The sequence below is a fragment of the Pipra filicauda genome, unplaced genomic scaffold (assembly GCF_003945595.2).
Source record: "Pipra filicauda isolate LSUMZ 115617 unplaced genomic scaffold, ASM394559v2 scaffold132_size2486313_pilon, whole genome shotgun sequence".
NCBI classification, from domain to species: domain Eukaryota; kingdom Metazoa; phylum Chordata; class Aves; order Passeriformes; family Pipridae; genus Pipra; species Pipra filicauda.
Genome location: NW_024103796.1, coordinates 1,478,862 through 1,499,000, shown reverse-complemented (window position 1 = coordinate 1,499,000; position 20,139 = coordinate 1,478,862). Strand labels below are relative to the sequence as shown.

Here is a 20,139-nt window from a genome sequence, read left to right as displayed (position 1 = left end):
AGTATATGCGTGCATACAGAATACAAATGATATTGATATGTCTTGGTCTTTCATAATAATGTATCATTTCAATCCAGATGTGGATACTTCTTTTGGCATGGCTTTTGTCATGTGCATAAAAAATTACGAGTTCATAAATGAAACACAGCCACCACTTAAACACAATATACCAGATAAACCCAATTGGATGTGAAGCTCCATGCAGTAAGGTACAAAATAGGTATAAATTACTACCCAGAACATCACCAAGATCCTACCTATTCAGGAGAAGGAGGTTCACACTATATAAAGGGAAATTACAGAAATTTCTTGCTAGAAATACCTTTTTTTCAATATTCTATTTCTAAGGTAAACAGACAAGTTTGAATTTTACCACACTCAGGACCCTTTACTAGATTTCAAAGGGATAGTGAAAAAACTATTTTCTTTTCCTCATTTTCTCACACTTTCATTCGACAACATTTTCTGCACAATTGAGTTCTAGCTGCGTCTCCTCTTTGTATACGGTCTTTTCACAGAAAAACAAAGAACAGGTTGTTTTTCAACAGCTGAACTAGGGAGAAAGAAAATCAACAGGAAAACATTACATATGCAAGCATCATCCTTGAAGCAATTACCTCTCTTTTTGTAATTAACTATATTTAACCTGATGATATCTAATTAATCAGAGATTTCCACCGAGTGGTCAGGAAATGTCTCAGAACACAAAACATACAGCATTTTAACAGACATAAGCAGCATGAAAAGCATCCATCTGAAATCAGAAGATGCTCACAAACCACTGTAAATCTCACAGCTGGGATAGCACACCAGCTAAAGTGGGCCAGCATTACAGCCAAAACAGCTATTGGCCCTTTTATCCCTAGAAAATAACACTCACTTGAGAGATGACAGTACATCTTCCTAATTCTTTCTTAAACTGAAAGAGGATAGGTTTAGATAAGATATTAGGAAGAAATTCTTTACTGTAAGGGTGGTAAGGCACTGGAACAGGCTGTCCAGCGAGGTTGTGGACTCCTCATCCCTGGAAGTGTTCAAGACCAGTCTGGGCGGGGCTCTGAGAAACCTGATCTAGCAGAAGGTGTCCTTGCCAATGGCAGGGGAGTGGGAACTAGATAGATTATTTTTAAGGTCCCTTCCAACCCAAATGATTCTATGATCTTTCTGAACTGGTATGAAGGCACTGACCAAGAAACTGCGTGTTAGAAGAACCACAGCTTGCATCCTCCGCACCATATGAGAGGGGCCATGCAATGACAGGAGTGAGGGATGGGAAGAACAAGGCTGGGAGCCAAGGGCCATCCTGACAATGCCACCAGCTGGAAGGTCTGAGGAGACAGCACCGAGAGCCAGAAAAGACACCATGTTTCAAAAACAAGTGGAAAAGGCCTCTTAATGTGCCCTCTTAGAGGCTAAGCAAGAAGCTGGGACTTGTATCCAAGGAGCTTTAAGGTTCACCCCTATAGGATCTGACAAATATTAGTTTCGGCTTTGATATTAATCCACATAAGAGAAACAACCAATGTAGCTTCACATGCTGAATAATCCAAGCAAATAAATCCACATTGTTCAAGCGGTAATGTCTCCAATGGTGTTTAGAGGCTTATACTAGTACAGTGAATTTTGGCTCTCATACTTAAGAGATTTTGGCATTTTATCCTAAGGGAAAGAACGAGAATTTTTTAACAAAGAACTAATATGTTCTTAAACACACTAGGAAAAGTCTAAGTTCACTAAACTAATCAAGAGTTTTGCCTCTGATTTAAATTACACTTCCCTGGTACTGTAATAGGGATGTTTCTTATATTTTATGCAGATAAAATCTGACCAATGTGGCCTGTGTTGATATGAAAGGAAAGTAGAAGTGCTGTAAAATTTTGGTAAAATATAACACAGTTTCACTTCCATGTTTGTCCAAAAATGTAAAGCATTTAACCTTTAAAATAAACCCTTTTGATTATAAATGTGAAGCAGAAACAGTACATTCACTCTGATCATGCACATTTTTTGACATAACATTTTTATCAGATAGCGTTTGAGTTGTACCATTTTTTTAAAGGATTTGTTGTACCATTTGTTTTAGGTACATCACTGCAAAGTCTAAGTGATTCAGGAACTTCTATCCTACCATCAAAGTAACTTGAGCATTTTTAAGAATTTAGCCCTTAAATGCTTAAGCACAAAACTATCTCAGAGTTGATCGGTTTAATTCATTGGGAATTAAAACTCTGACTCATTAGTAGATACAGATGAGCTTAAGAAAGCTTAAAATAATTTTCTGTTCCAACAATCTGACCATTTTAGATGTCAGTCTCCCTTTTTACAGGACCGGGTCAGCTCCTAATGAAGAAGATGCTGTATCACTCTGGCATAATAACGTAAACTGGCATCAGTTCTGGTCTTTTCCAGTGCATCCAGCTATGATTTAAGCAGCTGCAACCGCTTTAGTCAAGCAATCCTAGCAGCAGGGGCAGAAATCTTCGAAGAACACAGTGAAAGGCTTAGGGCCAGAATTGCTACAGCAGACTTAGCAGCTACACCACAAGCTGTCCCTATTTGTGAGCCAAAATTTTTGAGCACTCAAATAGGAACCTGAGTTCAATTGCAATTAACAGATTCTCTCTAGTGTCTATGCCTTTTTTTAAAGAAGAGAATTAAGAACAGCTGAAAAAAAGTTATCTGTATCTTGCTGGCAAACGCAGACATGACCTGTACTTTTAATTCACTGCTGTTTGTTTTACAGCAGGTCATTATTCTCATTAATTGCTAAGCTGCTGGCAGATTCCTTGACATCTTGGATGAAAGATCAATCTGGATTTAATAAAGTCATCAAGAGGAAAGCGGTTATAATTCTTTAGCTTAAAAGTCTGCCAAATTACCAGCATTGTGCAGATTCGCATCATGATAGGCAGTAGCTTACTGATACAACAGTCCATTCTTTAATCAGGGTGACATAATACAGCTATTGTCTGGCATGACATATAATTACATCATATGTGCATGGCCAAAATTAACCGTAAATCCAACACAGTGTCCTTTCCTGATTCCTCCTGCTCAGAAGTTCAAGCTGGGCAAGGTAGGCAGGAAGGGATGAGAGGATTTACACAGATATGTTTTCATGTGTGGACAAAGAAATTCTTTTATTGGATTTAAGTGTACATCTAGCAGCACTAACCACCAGCTTTCCAGTCAGCATCATTCAGAACTACTAAGAAGTTTGACTAGCATCAGATCTGAACATACAGGTTTTTAACTATAATAACTGTGAAGTTTTCTTTCCCTCTTGCTCTCTGACACACATGCACCATTCCTGCTTTCACATTAATACAAACTTCACACTGCTAAATAAATTACTCATTTAGCTTCAGGCACATCCGATTGATTCCTTTTTATTTTCCTGACCCAAACCAATTCAGATTGCACAGCAAATGTGCTCCTTTCTATAGCTCAAAGCACAAGAGTTCACTAGGATGGGGTTAGTACTGTGTCCTGTACCTTTTCTTGGCTGTTCCTGACAGAGCAGATACCCTTTCCCAGCAGTGCTCACTAGGAGCAGCCTTTGAGCAGAGCAAGGGGCTCAGACATATGCCTCCAGCTCTGAAATGAGACACGCTAACTGCTGTGTTTTAGACTGACTAAGTGCAATTAGCTTTTTCAAGCAATGATTATTCTTTTTACAGGTAATTTATCTTGGAGAAATAAAAACAAATCTTGTTTACTCCAAAACATACATCCCATGGCAGAAACATCAGACAGGAGATACTCAGGTTGAAATGAAAAAAAAACTGGTAGAAGGATGAAAGAAGTAATGACAGCCTGCTTTGTGCCAAGCTTTGGGCAGGGAAAGTTGGAGCTGGAATTCGAGTGTATAGAGACAGGATTTCAGCACACCACAAGGAACGCCGAAACACCTAAGCACATTAAAGAGGAAGAAATGGGAAAATGCCAAAAACTACTTCTGAGATAAGGTGTTCCCAATGTGACTCCTCAAAAAGTGAACATTTGCTGAACCATGTAACTGGGTTCTGCCAGGCTGCAGAAGTATCATCAATCACACGTTGCTACAGGTAATCAACTATTTTTAGAAAAATAAATTTAAAAGGCAACATAGGAGATTGATAGATTCTAAAGGCTAATGACAGTCATGCTGGAGTATATAGAATATTTTAAAATTTGGGAACTGAGAAAGATTTTGTGGAGGTATCTGCTAAAATTATACAATTGAAGGTAGCAACAGGATGCATTAGGAATAAGCAAGGCATGAAATTGTCTCTCAAAAGAAATCACTTCTTGAAATGCAGTGATAAACATCACAGTGAAATTATAATGATCAGCATTTTTGTGCTACTTTCCACAGCCTGCTTTGACACTTGTTCTTAGTAAATGAATAGGGAACTTGTTTCCAGCCAGTGAAACCAAGAAGAAAGAAAATCCTGTGTTATCCTAGTTCTCTGTATCTTGATATATGCAGATGAAGCACATGCCACTCTGGGGTATATCTGAACTGACAAAGCAGGTACCTTCTTTGGAGAAAGGCTCTCTGCATCTCTGTGATACCTGCAACAGGTGAGCTAGTGCCTGAGCAATCAATCAATCTAGTCCCTTTCCATCAGTTTAAAAACCTTCCTGCTGAGTATGGCATATACTGGGTTTTAAATTTCATCCCTGCTTACTGAGTAGGGCTCTCAACCCTCAACGTCTTGATATGGGACAATTGCTCTGTTACTGTGGGGATTTACTACATTAACTGTGTGCAGTGGTTTTCAGGATGAAGTCTAGGAATATCTGAGCTACTGAGACAGATGAGACTGAACTCAATTCATTGTCAAGAGTTAATAAGTGGGTCAGATCAGAGCATACAGTCAGATGAGAGTACACATGCAGTCATGGCTGGAAAATTATTCTCTATGTACAGGTTAGAATAAAAGCTTGATTTGGTTTCATTTGGGACATTTTATGGCTGGAAGTACAGTTAAATAATGCTAACTACCCATTAAAAAGCACTCTATACCTGCAAAGAGCTCTTCAATAGTTAGATACAGTTAAATATTCTACACAATATCCTTGTGTTATTTGTATTAGTCTCATCTTTTAGCTGTGGAAATTGAGGTCTTTACATGAGACACCCCAAATTACAGACAATTATCTTATTTGCAGATGGATTATCAATGGGCATGTGATGAGTCAATGACAAAATTCATCTGCAAGTCTTTGAGTCTGTGACTTAGGTTCCTGTCTGCTAAAAAAATCCTTCCCAGGGATGAGGAAAGGCAGAAATAAATAGGCAGAACAGACTGACAGATTTTAGCTGATCTGCAGAAGGCTGGAATCTCCAAAGCAGTCAAAGAGCAAAGATGTCAAAACTCCCACATAAACAATGGGGTTTCCTTTACCTGAACTGCCCCCCAAAGAAATGCAAATACAGCTGCAGATCTGTGGGGAGCTGAAAGATTACCTCCTATCTGATCCACTCTTCAGTGGATCTATCTGATCCACTCTTCAGGACTGATCTGTCTGATCCACTGATCTATCTGATCCACTGATCTATCTGATCCACTGATCAGGACTGATCTATCTGATCCACTGATCTATCTGATCCACTCTTCAGGACTGATCTGATTCACTCGTCAGTCCTATCTGATCCACTCTTCAGAAGCAGCCAAATGGCTGCTACAAGGGGTCCCACAGCAGCTAAACTTGCCTTCAGCCTCTTCTAGATTGTTTCCCCAGGGATCTCATACCCATGGACCCACTGGCCATCTACTTTTGTGCCACATGCTGGGGGTTGCCTGTACAGGAGGAAGATTTACCACTGGAGTGGCCCAGTGTCACCTGCTAAAGAAGACTTTGACACACTCGTAAAGCATCTGTCTGATGCAGATCACCATGGCATGCTTAGACATGAATTATTCTAGTCACAAGTGAATCTGCATTGCAGAAATGTCTGTTGTCACCAGCTTACCAATTTCCTGAATTCTTCAAATTAGGTGTGGAGACAGAGGAACAGCATCCTTTGCCTGAACATAGTATTCCAGTTTTTCCCAATGTCTTCATTTGATGAAAGCCACAGCATTCACCATTCTAGCAAAATAGCCAGCCTCAGGACGGTTGGCTTGCACTCTACATGAACAAATCAAATCCACAAGGAGAAATGCCTATATATTACCCCATTTTTTCAAGGAAAACAAACAAACAGTTACACAAATGCCATTGGCTATACCTAATTTTGAGCAAAACTTAGAGAATACAGAGACAACTATGCCAGATCCTTTCAAAACCATCCATGTCAGATATAACATCAAAAATAAACAGTTACCTATAACAGGTGTGGTATAGGATTCCTCAATTTACCTATAGATACCTAATTTTTTGAGAAAAAGCTGGCTTTCTTCAGCCTGATAGATCTTCCATTGTTTAGTCCAGTTCTCTCCTTTTCCCTCTGAATTTCTTTAATCTTTTGAAATCCAATTCTCTTATCCAAGGATTCCCACTGGGTCTAATATGAAGCACAGACAATCCACCACAATAAATCTTCTAGGCATATACTAAATATGATACCTGCTGCAAATCTCAGCAGAGCTCCAGATCTTCTCAGTTCCTTGGTAGTATTAAAGCTTTCATTGCTCTACCCCTATAGGAGCTTCAAGAAAAAAAAAAAAGGTAATTTCTTACGCATCTGAGCAGACACATCTGACAGAACAGAAGCAGGAGAAGACAATGACCAGCCTCTTTGTTTTGAGCCCTCTTTGCGTGTCAAGTGTGGTTTGTGCCTCCTCTCCTTGACATCCTTCCCTCTAGCTGACCCACTTCCATAAGTGCCACATAGTAGCTGGCTGTTAGCATGCAGAGTGTTGATGGAGAGTCGTAGGAACAGCAAATACATTCTGCATAAGTGAAAGAGTTGATACAAATGAAAGTGTCATCAGGGTTGGGGAAATCAAACTTTCTAAAGAGTCAACACATGTTGCTCTAATGCTCATTTCTCAACTTCCCCCAGTTCCAGAACACAGCTTGTGGACTCCACATGCCTGGTAGACCAAAGAGCACATGCATATCATAACCAAAATGGCTAAACTAACAGATACTTGGTTGTTGGGGTGTGTTTTTTAGTACCAAGTCTTAGCTTGGTTGATTGAAGAGAGTATATTTGAGTTCTGCACACAACGCTGACACTTTCCACTTGTACACATCCAAAAAAGGAAGTGAGAGTGTAATACCAATACTGAAAGGAAACGGTTTTATCTCACACATGCTCTTTTGGCAACTGCCTTCACAGTTTCCAGAGGGTGGGAGCACACAGCACAGCATTATACTACAGAGAAGAGGTTCAGCAGTGTGTCAGGTTAAGTAACTCATAAGATAAAACTGTCAGGAGCCTCAAGAACTGAATCTAGACTGTAGCATCAAAGGCTGAAGCAGAGTTCTTGCATATAATTACACTGCTGAGTTTCTAGCATATGCCATTCCTCATTCTTAGTCTAATGACTTTTCAGCAGAACACAAGCAGCTTCTGAAACACGTGTCATGATGCACAGATCTTCCTTGGGATAAAATAATCAGTTTTTTTAAACCAGAGAAGTATATTCATAGCCTATTTAAATCATGTTAGGAAATATCAATTTCAGATGTGATGCAAACATGAAAATTTAGAAAGAAGATAACTTTCTACTTTTGTTCTGTGGAATGAAAGAGTAATTTTGCTCTTGACATTTTCTCCAATCACTCTCCTCTTTGGCCATTGTATCAGAACTATACAATGTTAACAGCACCTATTTGGTTTTAATTCCTTATTGTAGGCAGCTAGGAAATCTTGAGAGGGTCAGAATGTGCAACTAAAAACCACTATTGTTAATTTTAGGATTTATTCTTGTGTCCCGGTACCTCAGACTGCAGTCACTTCAACAAGTTGAAAAACATCTCTGAATGCCGTCCGGAGCTCTGTCTTGTAAACACTGTTTTCCTAACACTGCACATTTCTCTGTGAAGAACAAGTAAATCCCTATGCTCACTACCAGAGAAGACATTCAGATACTACTTCCTTCTGTTTTCTTGGAGGTCAGATAAACACTGCACCACTGTCACAGACAAAGGTTAGGTCAGACCATGACCTTTCTTACACCAGGACTAAGAGTACTCATGGCACGTAGCTCAGAAGAGGAATGTGAGGACCAGCTGTCTCTACAGTACAGCTGCACATGAGCTAAGTAATCAATTTTTGACAGGGATTCTGTATAGCTGAGAAGTAGGTAGATTCCTCAACTCCCCATTCATAGACAGCTAGCCAACAGAGACAGTAAGGGCAGGCAGTGGCTGGGATCCCACATAGCCTTTCCAAGAGGACGATGCTTGTGGTGATTCCACAAGTTTCCTTAGTGTCATTTACTTGTCATTCCTGGCTTGGGTCCTCTTGTGTTTTTGTGTCAGGAAACCCTGATCCCTTGACAAATTTGATCCCTTGATATCACTGGGAGAGGTGCATAAGCCTTCTTGCAGGCTTGCATGCAGAACCAAAGGAGGGTTCTATTGTCCCATCACAGCTCTGTCAACTGTCATGATTTTATTCCAATTTCCTGACAAATAGTATTTCTCAAAGCTCCCAGTCCTGGAATGATAAAACCCAGTGAGATTCTCAGCTTCCATATTTTTTAATAGTGTAAATTTGTGATTACAAATAAAAGCTAAAAACTGTCATGAGTGTCACCTGACTCCTCATAAAACAGAAGACAAAGAGAAAAAAGCTACTGTTTTTAATCTCATTACTTAGGAAGGTTTGACTCATGGTTGCTAAGTACAAAAGTTGGCAGAGAAAATGTAATACAACTAAATGCTTTATCAAAGAAGTTGTATATCCTGGTCCCAACCTCTGATGTAGCTAAAAATTAATTAATATTGTGGACTGTCTTGGCAGAAACAACTCGCTCAAGTCACAAAGTTCAACTAAACCAGGAACTGGACTCTCTCTACAGCATCCCAAAGATACCATTGCCTCAGCACTGCCTGAAAATGACCAACAGACAGTGCTTTTCAAAAGCAAACCTACTAGACTGCTTTCATATTTTCTGGCTCTGATTCCGTGAAAAATAAATCACTGAAGCTGACGAAAACCAAGCAATTGACGAGGTCAAGCCCTAAGAGGCAATTAGTCCCAGACATTTTTGCAACTGCTTGTCTCGTTCCCCAGCACTCCCCTGCTTCCAGCAACTGGGTAGCAACAACTTGCATAAAAATGTATTTAGGGAATTCATTAGTAAGAGTCCAAGTTAACTGTGGCATGAGTACAGCTCAGTGTTAAGCTTCTAATTAAAAGATGCCAAATCTAACTAGGTCCTTGAAATTTCTTTAAATAATATGAATGTGTCTGGGGTATGTATTAAAGGCACAATGTTTTGGTTTTCTTGCCTCCAGTCATTATACAAACTGCCTCTTTTAAGGCCATTTAAATGATAATAGCTTGTTTTAGCAACACCATAACAGACACTAGAAAACACCTTTATCAAAGATGGAAACAGTTGCTTGTGTATTTAGGAAAAAAGAGTTATTTAAGACACTGTAAGCCACAGGTCTATTATAAAACATTCCTAAACGGATTCATCTACAGGATACACCTGTCTGGGGGGAGGAAGGGGAGAAAGGGAAATACATAGTGTGCCTCAATTCATTTAACCTCTCAGCGAATACTTTCGAATTTCTAATGAGTGTCTACTTTACAAATCTCCTGTTTTAACAGATGATACTCAACCTTCCTAATAAAAGTGAAACTCTTGACAGATGCACATACTTTTCATGTTTCCAGAGTAGTGCCTCCATAACGATGACAAGAAATCGATAAAATTTATCTTTCTTTTTACCAATTGATAATCTGAAAAGTTTTGATTGAAACTAATACAGTCAGGTATTTGTAAAGCAATTAGTTTAACGCATTTATGGCTGGAAGTGTTCAATCTTCCAGATAAATTCAGAGGAAACTTAAACACCTTCCACAAAACCAGTGTGGGGAGAGTAGCATCACATCCCTTTATGGGCAAGTAGTTAGTCTCCCAAAAGGACTACAAGAAAGCTGAGAAAATCCAAAATTCACAGAAACGTAAAAAAACGCGAAGGAGCTAAAGTGACACAGTGCTCCCTTGGGGACCAGCTAGCTAAACCATCCCTGTCAGATGTTCGTTGACAGACGTATTTATTCATCCCTCCTTCCCTCACAGATTGGGGAGGGACGAAAGCTGTCGAACACTGAATGGCAAAGCTCTGCGGAGAATGGCTTTGGTCACAAACACTTGTAGGAGTGACAGCTCAGCATGAGAGAGTGATGGCTTGCATCTCTCCAGCCATACCTCAAGAAACCTTAAGCACAGCTGAACAAGTGCAGCAGGAGGTGACAGAAGCAACTTTCAGAGGAAGCTCTGGGGAGTTCACCTGCTGTCCCAAGTGTTGGGGATGTGAGCAAGGAAACTGCCCTGGGTTACTGACTGACTCCTCTGGCATTCAAGGAAATGGGATTTTGATGCAACTCAGTTTATTTACAAGAATCTACAAAAATACCTGATCTCATCGCATTTGGTTTTTTTCTCCTAGCTGGACTAGTTGAAGTGCACAGCCTCTACAGCGTGGCCAGGCTCACCTCTTGCAGAGATGCCCTCCTGCATGGCACATGTTTTAATACATTGCTGACACCTATTGTGTAAAGAGAGACCTGACAGACGGAGGAAACAAAGCTGACAGCCTTCACGTTCAGCTGTTAAATGGTCTGGATGAGATCAATCACCCTAAATTCTGTTAGGTTCACTTGGGTGATGTGAAATGTCAGTGCTGTGCTGTGAACTCCTGACTCACAGTTAATGCAGTGAGGAGTAGTGAACATAAGCTGGCAAGAAAGTGTTCACCAGAGGTTGGTGGATTTCCCACAGAATAACAGGCAGCAAAGGTATTTGCACTCAACCTGAGACACATCCTATTGTCATTTGACAGAATTATATCCTGAGAATATAAATTCACAAAGAAGTTACCATCCTGCCCAATTTCTTACCTGGTATCTTCGCTATGCAAGGTTAATTCCCGAATCTGTTTATTCTCAGCTTTCTTGAAGGGTTTCATTATTTCTTAAGGACATTTCATCTCCCTTCACAGACATCTCTTGGACATGCCATATCTGTCATGTTTCCCTGGGAATCATCTGCCACCTGAAGCCTGCCCAGATGGTCAGGACCTACCCTGCAGGGTTACGAGGAAACGAGCAGGACACAAATGATTTTGTATGAGAACAACTCAGGAACAACAATGCAACTTGTAAATAGAAAATTTGAAATTAATGTTAAAAAGTACATCCTCGGCATTGGAGGAGGGAAAGAGTGCAGACAGAAGAGATTATGAAGGCTATTTTTGTGGAGACAAGTTACGAAGCACACCGTATGCTGCTATACTACTATACTTTCCTCTGATGCACTTGGTTGTGATTATAACTAGAGACAGTTTCACTACTACTAGTGAAATTGGTAACTCCTACGTGCCTTTAAGTAGTCTGCTTCCTTCCTTAAGTACAAGTAATAACTACAGAAAAAAAATCCAAACCCAGTAAAAACCAAGTAAACCAAACCCCAGAAATATCTGCAGAGAGCAACATTATTTATTGACATACTGTGCATGCCTCCGACTGTAATTCAGTTCTTTTAAAATAGACCAAATTGAGCGTCATGTCACCTCTTACAAGGGTGTTGACTGAAAAGCACACAGAACCACAAGCAGAGCCACAACACTGCCAGTGAAATTTATTCTTTGATTTTGTCATGGTAGGAACACTGGGGAAATGAAATCAGGGAAGAACTAAGCATTTTAAAATATTGTCTCAGAATAAGGGAGGATATATTAACATATAAGTTTCATATACATAAGAATTAATAAATACTCAAAGTCCAACATACTGCAAAAGGTAGGTTCTGTGGCACGATTCTGCTTTAGCCAAGTGAATCTAAGATAAAGAATGCTAACTCTCCATTTCTGTATAGAAAGTCCTGTTACTTGCTATTATGTCAATGTGTCCAGTCAAAACAAGCCTACTAAAAGTAACAAATGCAATGAGGCCTTTTTCTAATCTAGCAATCAGCATGTTACTGAAGCCAGAAGACCTAAGGCTCTGTGAGTATGATGAGCAGCCTCACTGATAAACACCATATCTAGATCCCATCACACACCATCCTGGTCTGGCCACTGCAAGTAAATGATCCAGTAGATCCAGCCACTTGGCTTTCTTGAACAATAAAACCAATGAGCTGGAGCACATTTACATTTTGTCTGTGGCAATATGGCCTGAGATAGGGTTCCTCTCTCACCGCGCAGATCCTAGTCCACTTAGGGTTAACATCAGTATTTTAAAAACCTAAAAAAAGAGTCAAGATCCTTCAGTAAGAAAGCAAAACATAGAATATAAGAGTGAATTGATATGCTCTGTTGACATTGCTTGTTGTACGTTGCTTAGTCCTTAGTGGAACAACTATGGAGCAACTCAGAATACAATTCATCGCAAACACCTCTAATGTTGAAATAACAGCAAATGGTAGTAAATGAACAAAATAAAATAAGCGCATAAATGAGTAGATGTTGATTCTTTGCCATATCTCAGAGTTTAACTGAGGCCTCAGTGGCCCGTGGGTGCAGCCACTGCCACCAGGTAAAGGGGACAAGCATATTCATGATATTTTTCCCAAGCCTTTTTTATCTGCACTGAGAATGAGCCAACACACTCTTCTCTATTTTCCAGTCTTGACATGATTTTGAAAGACTTGCTCAGCTGCGTATTAGACATAAGAAATAGGAGGAAGATATGTGTGACACACTTTTTAACGAAGAAATCAAAAAAGAAATGAAAACCCATTCAGAGACAACTCATGCACATATATCACACAGGACCATAAGAGAAGGGAAACAATTTCCCAGCTCCCTCCTAAGCACGTTTTCACAGATTAGTAGAGAATCTGTTTGCAAGAGTCCCATTCATTTCCCAAGAATCCCTCAGGAGAGAATGTATGAAAGGCAGATACACTCACTGGAAACAACATATGGGTAATAGATCTCTATGCATCATTAGAAAAAGAGAGTGAGTCAATGCAACTAGTAATACAACTGTATCACATCCTGGCAGCTAGACAGATGGGCTCCTAGTAAGGAAATTAGAAGCAGTTGGAGTTGTCTCCCTGCATCATATTAATCCTCAAGCTGTATTTTGTCATAGAAGAAAGGTAGACTGAATGGCAGTACACATTATTCAATTCTGGAGCCCAGGGGACCCCAACAGGAGTCAGCAGCCTTTCATTTTCTCCAACACTCTGGGACACACTCGTTTCCTCATATACCACACTTTCTTGTGAGTTTCTGATGTCCAAAGATGGCAAACTGACCAAGACCCCAAAATGCAAGATCTGCATAAAATTACTTTGAATGCTCAAGGCAGAGCCACGGCAGGAATGGGGCAGGAGAGGTGTCTGCCCTATGCAGCTTCTAGTGTAGGAAGAAGCAGAGGACATGGGGCAGCAAGAGGAAGGAGGGGATACACATGTGCTACCTGTGAAGTCCTCCTAGTCCTTTTGCCCGCCCCACCCCCCAACACTCACACAAGGAGATGAAAGGGAACAAACACACTCACTGTATCACAGAATTACAGAATAATTTAGGTTGGAAAAGAACTTTAAGATCATGAAGTCCAACTTTAAACTAAGACTGCCAAGTGCACCACTAAACCATGTCCCAAAGTGCCACATTTACACGTCTTCTAAATACCACCAGGTATTTCCTCAGGCAGCCTGTTCCAGTGCTTGACAACCCTTTTGGTGAAGAAATTGTTTTGTAATATCCAACCTAAACCTCCCCGGTGCAACTTGAGGACATTTGCTCTTAGCCTATTGCTTGTTAGGAGAAGAGACCTACCCCCACCTGGCTACAACCTCCTTTCAGGTAGTTGTAGAGAGTGATGAGGTCCCCCCTGAGCCTCCTCTTCTCCAGGCTGAACAGTCCCAGCTCCCTCAGCCACTCCTCATAAGTACACTTGTGCTCATAAGACTTGTGCTCCAGACCCTTCATCAGCTCTGTTGCCCTTCTCTGGACACGCTCCAGCACCCCAATGTTTTTCTCATATTGAGGAGCCCAGAACTGGACACAGGATTCAAGATGCAGCCTCACCAGTGCCGAGTACAGGGGGACAATCACTTCCCTAGTCCTGCTGGCTACACTATGGCTGATACAAACTCTAACCAGCTTGGGAATATCTCACAGCTGTCTGGGGTACATGACTTCCATAAGTTTGGAAAGAAGATGGTAGATTCAGCACACTTAAGACAAGCAAGTTGTGCAATGGAGCAAATAAGAAGCTACATTCATTACTGAAAAAGACCATTGTCACCCAGAAATTACACATGTATGCAATTTAGAAATTAAATGCTAAAAAAAGCTGATGATCTTCAGCAGTATTTCCTGGCAAAGTTAATAAAAAGTTATTTATTTCCCTAAAGAGTCCTTTAAAAAGTCCCTACACCTCAATTTAGTTGTTAACCAAGTCTTGTAGGAGGGTTTCTCTTCTGCTTTCCTGTGGAGATATCCTGGGCAGATAGCTCAGTAATAAGAGAGGAAAACTGGCCTCATATATGTTTCTGTTCTGTTAGCAGTAGTTCCTTATTGAAGTAAGGCAGTTTTTCACTCTGATGAACAACCATATCGGCACTTCGGGTCTCTTTATGAGTGTCTGCAGGACAGTTTTAGCAGTGCTATTAATTTCTCATATTTACCCATGGAGGAGGCTTGTGTCCACACCCAGAGAAGTGAGACTGTGATTGCTATAACTAGAGATGCTCAGGAGTCCCCTGTCTCCATTTTCACCAGAACACATTTGGCTTTTATGATTGAACATTGCAATGTTCAGCCACAGCAGTCATGAGGTCGTCTTTCTTCTGACAGTTGGATGCAGAGCCTCGATGAAAGGGCCAAAACACCTTCTCTCCATCCATGGAATGGACTTGTGTCTTCTGCAGGGAAAGCTGCTGGCAACCCTCCAGGCAGTGGGGTCACAGTCTTGGACCCCCACTTTGCCACATGCTATCTGCTCAAGGTATGCAGCAGTTTCAGCCCCAGTCACCCATTGTTCTGGATGTATTTTTCTCACTTGAAATGTAAATAAGGCGTAAAACACTACTCTATAAAAATGCAGATTTACATAAACCCTTCTGAAGCACAGGGCAAAAGACTGAAGTAATATACAAATTCTTGAAATCTGAAACTGAAAATGTGCACAATTGCCTAAACATACATAAGGACACAAGTTGCAGAGATTCATCAGCAACACTAAAATGTAGGTGCTGGCATTATTTTTATATTGATACCATCTTTTAGCGCAGAGCATCAAAGCTTTTTAAAAACATTAATGAATCAAGCTTCCTAACACTCCTGAAATTTAAGCAATAATTTAAGCCAACATAGGTAAAACAATAACAGATTCCACAGAAAAAATTAAATGCTCATTTATTGTTGATATCTCTGAATGCTATCAAATTATAAAGAATAATTAATATTAATTACAGCATCATAACTGATTAACTGAATGCTTTCACTCCCGGGATTTTTCCAAAATGAAACCTTTCAAGTATTTCTTTTTCTATGAAAATTTCTTCCCAGATCTAGCTTTATTTTAGGATGAATTCCAATTTGTTTTCTGATCCCATTTCTATCTTTCCTTGTGGTGACTTGCTTAGTATATGTGGGCAGAGAACATCCATGTTGGAGGTAGCCTCCTGATTTCTGTTTTTCCAGTTCTGTGCTCTGATACCTTTCTTTCTTATATAAGTATTTTCTAAGACTTTAAAATCACAGATGGAAACTTCCTGTTTCTAATTCAGATTTAATTACCTCTCGTTCAACCTGCATCTTTAAGTAGACCAGCCTGCTCTCTGGGATATTAAAGTAATAAAAGTTTCTCCTGCAAAATCAAGGACTATATCTTCAATAGCTGCATTGTTTTTTTCTGTGGCTCTGTGGATTTGTATATTTAGAGGTGTAGAAGAAAGCAAGTTCCCTGTAATGACAGTACTGAGAAAGAAAGAGACAAAACAGCTTTCTTTGTGGATAAAACCTAAGGGTATTCAAAGAAGACCTCTGAAACATGAAGCTGCCACTTATATACATAAGCTGCAGAAATTAATATTAACTGGGACTCAACAATACTACTGCCACCAGAGGGCTAAAGTGTTACTATTCAAAGAGAAGATATAAGTTGAGAGAACTCAGACATCAGCTGGGACTGGACCACGGTCTCCATCTAAAGATATGTTTGTGTAAATACTGGCTAAGTGGTATCTACATAAGTCTGCACTAATTGTTCTAAAAACAGAATTATTTTATACTCAGCATCCTGTTGATTGATGAGAAGAGAAATAAGCTATGCAACAAAACCCTGAACAATGTCATATCTAAAAATAGCCAGCAGTTCAGACCAGTGCAGTAACAGCACTGTAATATTGGTACTAATTACAGGCCAACAGATTGCAGACCAATTGCAGACCTTGGAGCTAAGAGCAGATTTCTGAAATGAGCCAGAACAAGATGTACTCAGAAAAATAAAACACTCTTAGATACTATAATGAAAATAGCTGCATCAGATCAGCCTCATACTGAGATGCAAGTAGAACCTCTTAAACCATTAGTAAAGCTGCAGTATCTCATTATTTTTAATAGTTCTTGATATGAAGACCCCTGCCAAAGTACTTATAAATAAGCCCACTCAGTAATCTCCAGGGTCCAACACTGGGCTCCACAATTCTAGACCTTCATTTAAAGGATCAGGCAGGGTAAAACAAAAGGCACAGTTAACTGTTCACACTACACATTCTTTCCCAGATTCATCTGCCACATCTAGGATCAGATTCCCAGAGCTGCTCATTAACTACCAACAGAGTTTCAGCAAGCACAGGTCAGAGGGACCGCTGTGATTCCAACAAAGCCACATCACCATGCACTGAATCATGGCAACACAGCATGCACAGAGAAAAGGCTTAAAAGCACCTATTATCACTCTTTGCACAGGAGATAAGGGGAAGAGAGCTGCGAGTACCATGGGCAGTCAGGGACCCTGCAATGGAGGAATGGGAATGAAAAGGGAGGCTTGACCAAGGTCAATCAAAGATGGGTAAGAATGGCAACGCGCATTTGCCAGGAGATGAAAGAAGGAGTGTGTGCCTGAAACATAAGAGAACTGTCAGCCCTCTCAGAGGAGGAGAAAGAGGAAAATCAAAGGCTGGGTAAGAAGGAAGCAAGAAATCACATCCTGAAACAAGGAAGCTTCTACAGTGCCCCACTGCTCTCCTGCCCTGTTAATAAAAAGGCAGTGCAAGGCACACCAGCCAGTCACATTAACCATTTATGTTGAAGCTGGCACAGCTTCACCATGCTGGGGGGAGTATACATACACTGGCTTCTCAGGAATCCCCCTGGAAGAACCATGTCCTAGAATGCACTTGTCTTCTGGCTGCCCACACTTCTCACTGCCATCCTCACTCTCAGGAGCAGCAAGACAAAGCCTGTGTTGGAAAGCCACATGCTTTTGCCTAGGTGAGCAGGACCTGCCATGTTCTGCCATGCTTCCCAGAACTGAAAAATATGTCCTGGATTTCTCCTTACCCTTGCACGGAACTTGGTCAGAGCATACCACGAAAGCAGTACTTTTGATGGATGCTGAAGGATACAGAAAAAAAGGACAATTGTTAAAAAAAACTATCGCATCATTCACCTGAATGAAGAAAATGGCATTTGTCATTGCTATCCATCTAACATTCCAACTGTGTTTTTCTTAGTTTATAATGTCACTTCCTAATCCCTGTACCCTGCATTTCTGCAAAGGCATTACTGTGGAATTATAGAATCCCACAGTTCTCAAGCTTTTCTAAAGTTATTGTAAATGCATTAGAAAATTACAGGCTACGATTTTAGAGGAGGGAAAGTGAGACACAGAAATAACAGTGTCATAATATTCATCAATTTTGGTTCCATTTTGCACAGAACTTTGCTTTTTTATAGCACTTAGTACATTCAAAGTACACCTTTAATTGATATGTTTTCCAGTTGGAAAACATTCAATCCTTCTACACAAATTTCTAAGGAGACAAAAAGTTCTCTGAAGAGCGGGAGTAGTCTGGCTTCCTGAACTCCTATGTCTTACATTTGGGAAGTCCTGGTACTTGTGAGCTGTTCCTTAAGTTGTGCCAAGCTTTTCCCGGAATTAAGACTTCCATCCCTCTGCCTCTTGCATTCGAAGCTGGTGGTCTAGAGCTAACTGCCTGCACAAAAAAAAAGGAAATGTCTTTGTCCTCCCCCTTCCAGGCTGGGCACACCAGCACACCGAGCAAATCTCTCGGGAGCAAACCATCTTGTGCCTAGCTGCCCTCAGAGGAATAAAAACTTACCAGCACTACATGGGGACTTTCTTAACACATAGGCTAGCAAAGGATAAGGGGTGAAACAGATATTTGTGTTTCTGGATTCATCTTTTGGAGCAGAGGGGAGTCTGAAGGCAAATCTGGGAGGCAAATCCCTTCCCCAAGCCTGTTAGATAGGAAGTAAAACAGTCACAGTTGCATGCTACATCCTTCTTTCCTTTCAAGAACAAAAAACATTTTTATTGTGTATTACAAAAAGGTTTCGCTCTTTTTCATCAAAGGAGACCAGATCCTGGCAGCCCACCAACCTACTGTCAAAGTTCAGCAAACAGAGAAGACCAAACTATTTTCCTTAATCTTGCCCTCAGAACGGATTAATCCTTTTCTTCCCAGCAAATTCTAGACAAAAAATTCAGCACAAGTCAGATATTCAGAATTACCACCTTCACTCAGACACTTAAAGGTTTGCAAAGTTACTACCAGGGGAATGTAATCCTTCCAACACACTATTCCAGCTCTCATAACTTTATAATGAATTCCACAATGATGATAAAGGGCCCAGTGTCTGTATCAGTGTCATCAGATGAACATATCACCTGCCAGCAGGAAAAATAACAATGCCAAACTTCAAAGATTTTAGCTCTCCTACAGAAAATGTGAAATGGGATCTCAGTGCATCTGAAGGCTCAAGAATCATAAGATAAATGAAGAAAGCAGTTTTTTCGATCAGTCTCAGTTTTTAAGCACTTGGCATCAGCAATTCTGCTATTTGCTCCAAAATACCATTTCTACAGAATCTAACTACACTGGCACTTTCAAAAAATAAAAAGGAAATAGAGTACAGTTAGAGCTAGCAATAAATATGAAAAACTAGATAAACAATGAATAAATGCTAATTTTATCTCCCTTCCTGTGCCCACAAAAATTTCAAAGATGTCTAGTGGTCCTTTCTGTACGATATTTAATAGGCCTTTTTCCACCACATGACCTTAAAACAGCACATTTGAATTCTGCCCATGGAAAATTTTTGTCGCCTCATTGAACATATATTGAAAACAAAACCAGAAGTTACCAGTGGAAGTCACACTTCGATTAAACACATTTTTTGTTACAAAGTAGAATATTTGCACCTTGTAAATGAAGCCAGAGCCATCTTCCTTTTGAGCAATGTCCTGCAAACATTCTTGCACCTAATCTTTGTTTGCTTTAATTTAGTGTGGCAAGTCTCATAAGCAGTAGTTACTTATATGTTTTTGTCTACTAAGACACTGAAGCCCATGCATTTAATCCCTGAGTGGCTATCTTTAAAACAAGGGCATGGTGATATATTGTTTTGTGGAAACTGAGCTTTATGCAGTCTTCTGGCAGGATCACCTGGTCCTGTACAGCATCATAAGAGAGCTGCATTTGAAGAAATAAAACTGTAGGAAAAAGTCCAAAGTACCACCACAGTGTGCTCAACAAACACATCAGTCATTATATACCTCAGTTTGTCAAAGAAGATAAATGAACCAATAAAGATAAGTTTGTCCTAGGTGTCTTTAGGCCTTTCTACCTGTGGTGCTTCCAAGTACAGCATAGCACTCCATTGCATGGACAGCTCCTGCCAGATGCCAAGCTGTACAGACACTGCACAGTGTCCATACAGCCCCAGACTGTCAGAGGTAACATCTACTATTTTGCTAATGTACTTGCACAGACTATTTACAGCAATATCTAACTAGAGGGAAATGTT

The 20,139-nt window shown here is 40.2% G+C and overlaps 1 protein-coding gene across 2 annotated transcripts in view; it reads right to left on the bottom strand.

The window, feature by feature from the left end:
* The window catches only part of TMCC3 (transmembrane and coiled-coil domain family 3), a 133,449-nt gene that overhangs the window by 68,838 nt on the left and 44,472 nt on the right, over nucleotides 1-20,139 (bottom strand). Inside the window, exon 1 of one of the 2 annotated variants that reach the window (XM_039378228.1) lies at nucleotides 6,559-6,569. The exons of the other annotated variant lie outside the window; for it this stretch is intronic. The gene's annotated coding sequence lies outside the window, so the exon portion shown is untranslated. Of the gene's footprint in view, nucleotides 1-6,558; nucleotides 6,570-20,139 lie in introns of those variants that run through there. 2 annotated transcript variants of the gene reach the window in all.